At 43.3% G+C, this 9,452-nt stretch overlaps 1 protein-coding gene across 1 annotated transcript in view; it reads left to right on the forward strand.

The window, feature by feature from the left end:
* The window catches only part of RAB22A (RAB22A, member RAS oncogene family), a 43,771-nt gene extending 39,143 nt beyond the window's left edge, over nt 1–4,628 (forward strand). Inside the window, exon 8 of the mRNA XM_025039702.1 lies at nt 3,648–4,628. The gene's annotated coding sequence lies outside the window, so the exon portion shown is untranslated. The remainder of the gene's footprint in view (nt 1–3,647) is intronic.
* The last annotated feature ends 4,824 nt before the right edge of the window (nt 4,629–9,452 follow it).

Raw genomic sequence — 9,452 nt, forward strand, 5'->3', positions numbered from 1 at the left:
CAGGCCTCAGTAGCAGTCCACGGTCTGGGCGTTGGGGACCCCTGCTTTGGCCCTCCATAGCTGATTTCCCTTCATGATTTCTCATACACCTCCCTGTATGTAGAGAGTGGTCCTCTTTGGTTATAGCCACACGCTTTATTGACAGAATGAATAATGCGTGGCCTGAGCAATGCGATGATTCGTCATGCATTTCTGGAGCCTGTCTCATTTTCATCAGTCCGTCTCAGAAATTGACAGGCGCTGTTTCTCATGTAATATATTTTTAATCCTTAGTGACAACAAAGTGCTATCTCAGATCTATAATCCGTACTCAGTGAAACGGGGAAGATGTTTTCATTTCTTTTGTTTCCTTATAAAATGCAAAGATGAATATTAAAGTCAGAAGCGGTGTTTTATTTTGAATACACTTTGGATATTAACCTGACTAAGCAGTGACCTAATACTCATTTCATATATTCTTTAGTCTTATTTCTTAGGAGAAAAAGCTCGATTTCAAAGGAATTGAGATATAACCCATCTATAAAAATCTCCTTTTGGTTCCCTTATGACACAGGGCCATTTTTTTAAACTTTTGGGACCAAAAAGAGAAAAATCATTAATTAACTGCGAGTATATATTGATTTCTCGCAGAGAAATTGGAGTAAGCTCTTTGCAGGTGTCCAATCCTATAACCCGTGGCCTCCAGAACTCTCAAGTATTTTTCCGATTCTCTGATAACTGTCATCTGGTGATTAAAAGAACAAAGGAAGAGTATGATTAAGTGCCCTTCATTTTAATTTCTCTTTAAGAAGTGATTGTGGAGAAATACCTATCACAGGCCCTTCAGGTTCCAAACGAGCCCTCCGACACCTACGCTTCAGCCACGGGATAAGATCTACACGAAGCAACTGAAAGATTTTAGTTCCTTTAAAATAACACACTTCTTTGTTGTCCATTTATGATTCTGTTTGACGTGCTTGCCACCCCATGTCGGAAAGGATCAAGCCCTCTCTCAGAGGCTTGGTCTCCTCAAAGTGGGCTGGTGTCCTTCTTGAAGTCATCAATCTTCGTTATTTTAAAATACATTTTTATATATTTAAAGAAGATCACATTTAATTTCAGAACTTCTCTTTTTCTCTTCTAAAGACTTTCTAAATTAAACCGTGGGAGATACACTAATGAGAGCATCCTTGAGCTAGCTATTCCGTGGCTTCCCTGGAGATGTCCAACCAGAATATCTGTACTTTCATGGCATTGTGTTAAAACGGGCAGGTTTGATTCAGATTACACTGCACTAATTGGTGTGTCAGCAACAGAGCTTGAAAAGGCATCTATTCACCATCACATACATTTTTTATATTCTGAGAGCGAGTTGCAAAGAGGTTATGTTAATTGTGTAAGCATTTTCCATTTGTTTCGGAATGCCCTGAGCATATAAGATGGAGGCGCACAGTGTGTGATGTGTCTCACAGAGCCCCCTACACGTTCACATGCCTTTGCAGGAACCTGGGTAAGCAGTGAGAGAATCTGTTCCTTCTGGGGAAGTTATCGCAAGTCCCTGAACTCTGATCTGTACGAGGTACCTGCTCTAGAACATTTGAGGGGAAAGGACAGCCCACAAACTCAGGCTGGCCCTCTAAACTCGCTAGGCTGTAAGTGTCCCTCCTGACCCTGTAACAGTGATACGCTGGATAGTGTGAACCTGTAAAAAGAACCCTTATTTAAATTTGTTTTAGAGGAACTAGCAGCGTGACTTCAGTTCGCTGTCCACTTCAGGAGATAGTCTGCCTCTGAACAGTAAGTATTTTTCAGAGGAAGGAATTGGCCTGTACCTTCAAGGCTCAGGTGGTTACTATGTACTGCCTTCAATTAGCTTAGTCTAGCAAAGATTTTTAAATGCTCCAAGGCATAATGTTGAGGAGATAAAAAAATAGTTCAAGCAACAAATGTGTCCAGGAAATAAACAGCAAAGGGAGACGGGGGCGGGACTTAGCCCCGAAAGAAGCAACCTCAGCCAATTCCTCTTGACAGCAGAGTTCCTTGACTTCCAGTAATAGAAATCCAGGCAATTTGATTATCTGATTTGCAAGAAACTTTAATGGAATTCTGGGGCATTTGTCCTGTTTTATGTGCAAATGAAAGCCTGAAAAATGGTAGAAGGGTATTACGTTTTCCAGGAGCCTCCACTTTGTGATCCAAGAGAATGATGAGTGAGAAGCCCGTCATGATGGCGTTTCATTAGACGTAGCAAAGAAAGCGAATAAGTAACACCAAGAATGTCCATATTTCTGTTTGTCCTTCAGGATTCTCTTAGCACATAGGAAAATGATTTCCTTCCCAAATCTAGAAGGACTGCCAGTAACATGTAACATAGACGAACTTTGAAGGTCTGTTCCATCAGAAATAACATATCTGTGTTCTTTCCTTTTAGAGTATAATCAAGTATAGATATGCTAGAATATTCTGGATGTCACGACCAAAAGATTCAAACGTTTAATAAAAAGGAATATCTTAAACCTTCCATCTTTTCCTTTTATTACATTGAACATTTTACATGGTAAGGTTAGGATGTGTCATCAGGAGATGCCGGAATTAAAACCATGGAGTCTTAAATTAATTGAACAAAATTTTTTAAAAATTTATACCAGTTCATTTTCAGATCTATATAGTGCCCAGTGCCTAATCAAAATGCTTCTCAGTTGAAACAAACAATTCTGGGTAGCTTTCCATGAATAGGAATTCAAGTGCCAATTGGAAATCCTAAGCTAGTAATGATTTTTAGAAAGAGCCTTTTGTAATGGGCCGTTTTTAACTGTAGACCTCAATGTGCTTCCTCATCATGCAACAGAAACAAGACATGCTGACGTCAGTGCCACTTCTTGATTCAGGAACTTGTCAGTGTTTCCAGAAGCAAATTGTTTAACGTTGGTGCTACTTTGGAGAAAATCATCTTTAAAGTAGCGTTTCTCACATAGGGCCAATAATCTTCACTCAGAACGGAAATCGTCCAGGAAGCTCCCACAAGGCCGTGTCATGTTGTAGGAGAGCCCAGCACACCCTCTTCCCCAAGGCGGGTCCAGAGCCTACTGACCACCCGGGGACATGGGGCAAGTCACTGGGGACAGGCGGCGTGCGCGCTCCCACTCGCAAACACTGTCAGCACACAGCAGTGTAGGACTTCGCTTGGGGACTTAACCCTGATCTCATTTGTCCTTTAGTAATTTTTTCATTATAGTTGTCCTTGAATGATCAGTTTTCCCCCCTGAAAATTCAGCAGGCAGGGCTCGAATTTGTGTCTCTCTTTTTACTTTGCCAGTGAGTTTGTCACACAATTCATGAAACTTCTCCTTAATACAGATCACGAATATGATGTCAGTGGCCGGTCGAGTCAATGCGGGAAAAATGACTTGGCTGGTCAGAGCAGCTGATGGGTGGCTGTGTTCGTAAACCATTCGTTCTGTTGTGTGTACAGAGCCGTATTGTCCTGGAAAAGATGGGTTTTTTTTTTTCCACTCTCATCCAGCTCAGGCTTTCTATCATTTCACTCGTATGAGTCCCTCATAGAATTGTCAGCCGTGCCTCTGACCCTCCTAAGGAGTGATGTCTTCTCATCTTCTCTGTGATCGAAGCAGACTTCTTGCCTTATTCCTCCTATTCTCATTTTGCAGCGGGTTCCCCTTCAAAGACGCAGGGCACCAGCCACCTCCTTGGTGCGTGTGACATTCCTCGTGCTGCTTCGTGTGGTGGCAGCAGGAGGGCTGGCCCCCGTCCAGCAAGGCAGACGAGAGACCCGCCCAGCGCAGTCAGAAAACACACAGGCTGATTTGAGGTGAAGGACCACAGTATTTCCAGGGAGGGAATGGGTGGCACTAGCTCACAGTGGCAACATGACTGAGTGACAAAATGATTTTTACCATTGGCAATGAGATGGTTCAAGTGTCCGAACTTCACTTCGTTTGGAATAGAGCTTTTAAAGTACGTAAAAATCTGAGTCCGCAGTCTCGAAACAGCTGTGGCGTGTGCAGGTGAACCTAGGCGTTAAAAAATTAAAAATGAAAAAAAGCTAAGCCTTCGTTACCAGCAATTCTTATTTCTCCTAAGAATGTCATGCCTTTTCAAGACCTGATGCAAGGAGTAAGATATTTGTGCCTTTTTATAATAGCGTCTGTTATGGGGAAAAAAATAAAATTAAGTTGCTTTCAATTTAGGCCGCTTTGTACAAAGCTCTATAAACAGCCCAGATTTATAGCCGTGGCTTCGCTGCATGACGCATCGCTTGATTACCTGTGATGAAATATTGCAATGATGCTTTGCCGAGCTCATATGGATGTTTGAAGACCTTATTTTTGCAGTCTTGACCTTGGGCTGGACCTGAGTCTCCAGATGAACATATGATGTCTGTATTGTTTGTAGATGCCGAAGAAACTAGATCTTTGGATTTTTGTTGTAAGATTTTTCTTCTTTGACTTATGCTGGTAGTAGCTTGCAAGTGGTGGTCGATTTGGTATACTTTGAAACTATATTGTTTTAGCTTGAACATTCTGTAATAAACTTTTATAGAGTATAACGTGTTAAATCACTATGAAATTTGTTGTATTGTAAGAAGGGTGTAAACATTTTGTTAATAAAATGCTATGTTTATAAATATATGTATTTGCCTTTCAAGCGATTTCTTCACCAAGCAGCATGAAGTCATTTTAAAATGATTTTTGAAAACGGAAATACTGTAACCTTGATCGCTCTCGCATCCGGTGCGCAGCGTGGCGTACCCGTGCGTCGGTCCAGCCTCTCAGCTTCCCACACCTCGTCTCTCGCGCCCTCTTCTCTCCCGCCCCTCCACGGCGACAGTGTTGGTGTCAGCAAGGAAATCCCGTTTGCCCTCAAGGTAAGGAACAGAGAGGGCCTTGACCGTGGGAGGAAAGCTTTACACCATCCTCCGTTATTGGAGGGATTTCTCAAAGATGCCAGCACTTGCATCCTGGTGTTGGCCTTAACCCTGGAATCCCTCAGGGCCATGTGTCATCTACAGAGTTTTGTCTGTGTGATGTACCGAAGCACATTTGTCTGTACGCCGTGTGCGTGTCAACAGGGCCCATGTGCGCCGATGAGGGAAGTGGAGAGAGCTCGAGACAGATAAGCTTGGGTTTGGGCCTCGGCTTTGCCCCTTTCTAGGACTGTGTGCGTGTCAACAGGGCCCATGTGCGCCGGCCGATGAGGGAAGTGGAGAGAGCTCGAGACAGACAGGCTTGGGTTTGGGCCTCGGCTTTGCCCCTTTCTAGGCAGTGCTAGAAAGTTCTAGACACAGCCCTTGACTTCTGAGTTTCCCTACCTTCTCTGTAAAGTGGGACGATCATAAGAGCCTATCATCCGTGGCTGTGTATTCTGGCGCCATACTATATAACTGGCATTCAGCACATCGATAGAGAGTAAGCACTCGACATATAATTTGTTTTTAAAAGCCGTATAATCTTTATCTGATTCAGTTAAAATAACTTTGTCATTAGTTTGGTATTTTGTTTTTTGCATTGTTTGAGAAGTATAAATGTACAGAGAAATGCCGTAATTGTGTACACTTCAGTGAAGTTTCACAGAAGACATAGCCATGTAAGCACCCCTCAGACCAAAGAACAGGACACCACCCACACCCCAGAAGCCCCGCCTGTGCTCCCGTCCACCGCTATGCTGTTCTCCAGCTGGGTGCCTTTCAGTATGGCGGGTAGTATTCACGCTGGTTCTCACTGCCACGTGGGATTCCTTTGTGTGAATGAACTGCCATTTATCCATTCTAAGTTGATAGGCGTGGGATTGTCTCCAGATTTTTGCTATTAGAATGTCACAACGAACATTCTTACACGTGCCTTTGACGCCCGTATGCAGATTTCTTTTGGACGTGTGGCTGGGAGTGGAGTGACTGGGACATGGGAGATCTGAGTGTTTGTGGGTGAGTTGGTTTATTTTTGATTTCGAGAGTGGCTCATCAGTATAACTCCCACCCGCAGTGAATGAGCAATCCAGCCGCTCAGCATCCTTGCTGGCACTTGATACTCTGTTTCGTGGTAGCTTCTAGTGGGATTTGCACTTTTCTATTCGATGTAAGTTTTGCAGGGCTTTTTAATTGTGCCAGGAAGGGAGTCTGTTTCCTAGTACATCTCTGGTCATGCAGACAATACGCACAGCCCCAGCTAGAGCCGCGTGTGTGGGGAGATGGGGGAGGACGGGCTGGTGCCGAGCCACGGGCCCAGCCAGAGTCAGCTCCCAGCCCTCCATCCGCTACGTGAGCAGATAGACCGGGAAACGCTATTAACACAATTGACAGATAAACCAAAAACAGGGGCTGGCGGGTCGGGGGATGTTTGCTACATAGATAACAGAATGGATTCTATATACAGTCTACTAAGAGTGTCCACAAAGCGAAAAGAACAGTGCTCAGAAAGGGAAATAAAAGGACCCATTACCTGGAAAGGCAGTTCCCGAAAAAGAAAATGCAGACAGTAAATTAACAAATAAAAGAGGCGAAAAAAGTGCACCAGCGCCGGTCCAAACAACAACAGATTCATCTCTGCTCGTCGGTGAGTGCAGAGAGCCACCGTGACTTCAGACCCCTTTGCTGAGCGTAGAGCTCACCCAGCCTTAAGAGAGGACCCCTGCCCTTGGTCCACATCTGCGGACATCCCCCCAGACATTCTGCCGATGCCGTCCTACCTGGACTAGAGGAGTCGTGGCAGCCTCGTGGGCCGCTTCCGGCACAGGAACATAAACAGTCACATACACTTTCACACGGAAAGGTGAGCCCAATACATAGCTGAGTTAAAAAAGAAGGGAACACTTGACGTATTCGGAGTGTGACTCCGTCCGCGTAAAACACATTATGCGCATACACACATTTACGTGTTCGTGCTTTTTAAATCAAAGTGTGTACTCCAAGCTGTTAGCTGTAGTTATCTTCGAGGAAAAAGGCCCGAGACACAGAACTCTCACCTTTTTCACTTTCTGTTTTATATGCATTTCTATACTTTTAAATTGGTTTTCCCTCGTGTATGTGTGGATTTTTTTCTTATTAAAAAAAAAAAGTCAGGATTTCCTAAACCCTAATCCCATCTGCAGATCCTTAAGGAAAACTAGCTCAATAAATACACTGAAGTTGCATCTGTCTTATTTTTCCTTTTTAAAACACACATAAACACTCCCCCTTCGGTCTGCAGTAAAAAGCTTAAAGCCAGATATGGAACAAGTATGTAGAACTTCACAGTACGCATTTATTTTATTTTGATATTTGATACATATCTTTTCGAGTTGCCGTAAATCCTCTTAAAAAAAGGGGAAGAGAATAAATAAATATATGTTATGAAGGAGCATATTAGTCTATAGCCAGTCAAAATAGTACTCTCGTGGAAGGCAGTCTCATTTATGGATGCCACGAAAAAGACAATGACTCTCCGGAAAGGAAGAAACAAATTAGCACGCACAGGGATGTTTCAAATGCAAACAGAAAACAACTTTGCCTTATTTTTCTGCAAGCGATGTAACAAGTAAATTATGGACCCAGCTTTCTAAGAACCCGAATATTGATGGCAGATTGTTTTTCCCGTTCGGACTTAAGAACGAGATTTCCATTAAGATGGCAAATTATGAAATAAAACGCAAAGCCTTTTAAAATTGTCAGTTGTTTTGCTTACAATAATTCTAGCTAAAAACGATTCTCCACGGAAAATGTTGGTTCAGAAGGCAAGCGTCATCAGCCTTCTAGAATTCACCCACCAGGACCAATAAATTATCCCTTCTCTTTATACCCTGTCTAAGAACCACTGCTGGAGCTTTTAAGACAGAAGAGGAAAAACGACTCGACAGCTAACGCCTCATCAAAATGCTTCACTGTGTTAATTAATCATTTTAATCAGACCTTTGGCCACTTAGAATTATTCCTTTTTTCTCAGCACAGCCTTCCAGCATCTTCCAGGAAATACTGTAAGAATGCAGAGACCACCTTTTAGGAAATTTGCATAAAGTCGATAGAACCACAGATAACACTGTTAAGTGGGGGGGCGGACAGGATGAGAGGGTCAGAGTTCTCTTTATTGATAGTCAGTGCAGAGTGTCACCTGCAGGCCTCTCTTCAATCAAATACATGGAGGATGAGATGGGAAAGCTACCAAGTCTCCACTGTAGTAGTAGAGACAAAGGGCATTTTCGGAAGGGAAGGGTCTGCTTGTGAGGATATATGTGAGGCTAACGCACAGTTTGCAGGCACAGACCCCCCGGTGGCCTGCCGTCATCAACACCAAGGTTTCAACCCGCTGCTCCAGCGATGGAGTCAGGCACGTCTTCTTTGCGTGTAAATGAGAACACGTCACAGCATTGTTTTTTTGTTGTTTTTGTTTTGTTTTATGAAAACAAAACACAAAAAAACCAAGACTCTACTGCAATAACATGGGGGCTCTTTACCAACACGGTGATTTGCTGTCTGAACCAGTCACATGTTACTATCCGGGCCCTCAAATCATAAAATATCCCACCAAGAATGTTACGCTGGAATTTATTTTTATATTTTATATTTCCAGTGTGATAATATAAAAGATCGGGATCCCTCATCTTCGATTTCTTCTCCCAAAACAAATCTTCTGAGTGTAATAGGAGATAGGAACATGGGTGGCCAAGTGGCAGGTTTTACAAATGGCCTATTAACAACCTTGTTGGTGCTGACAGGACAGCAAGTTGCCAGGCGTCTTACAGTGCTGGTTGTTGTGGGTATCAGAGTACCTCTCCCCTCCAAAAGCAGCTCAGCCACCTTGAGGGGGACAGGAATCTGGCCAACCCCAAAAGGCTCTTTGGCATGAGCTAGATTAAAATGGTGTGCGGGCATCAGTGACCCAGAAATCTTCCGGAGAGCATTTCAAGAAGTAGAATAACTTTTACTTGGGATATTCTCCGAAATGAATGACTCGGGGCTCATTTTATAAAGGGGACTCCAAGGCCAGCCAGAAAACCGAGGATTTTGCCGACTCCATGACTGTGCTTAAATTTTGGTGACCTCTGTGAGTTGGGGTGTGATTTTACGTGCTCCCTGATAATGATAAAGACTTTATGGGGCTCCTACGAATAGCTAATGATCACGAATATATAAAGCCATGTCGATCGCACCAATAAAAACATTCACCTTCCATTATTAGCCCCAGCATCCGACCGCCTGTGACAAAACCACACACATCGAGGGCCCGCTTTTCTCACCATTACGCATCCATTAGGGGGTCCTTATTGTTTCTGTATGACGGCGTGAAAATATAAAAGTTTGCCTTTATTTTCCATAATGTTGTAGTTTAAAAAAAAAAATACACCCACACATGCCTGTGAGTACACACACAAACAAAATGAACAGAAGACGAATGACTTAAATGAGAAAGTAAAATGAGAAAAAGACCGAAGATTCCTGGTAGCCCCAGCTAGGAGAGAACAACGCAGAATCAGAGGGAGTCGAA

This window comes from Pteropus alecto, unplaced genomic scaffold (genome assembly GCF_000325575.1).
Source record: "Pteropus alecto unplaced genomic scaffold, ASM32557v1 scaffold45, whole genome shotgun sequence".
NCBI lineage: Eukaryota > Metazoa > Chordata > Mammalia > Chiroptera > Pteropodidae > Pteropus > Pteropus alecto.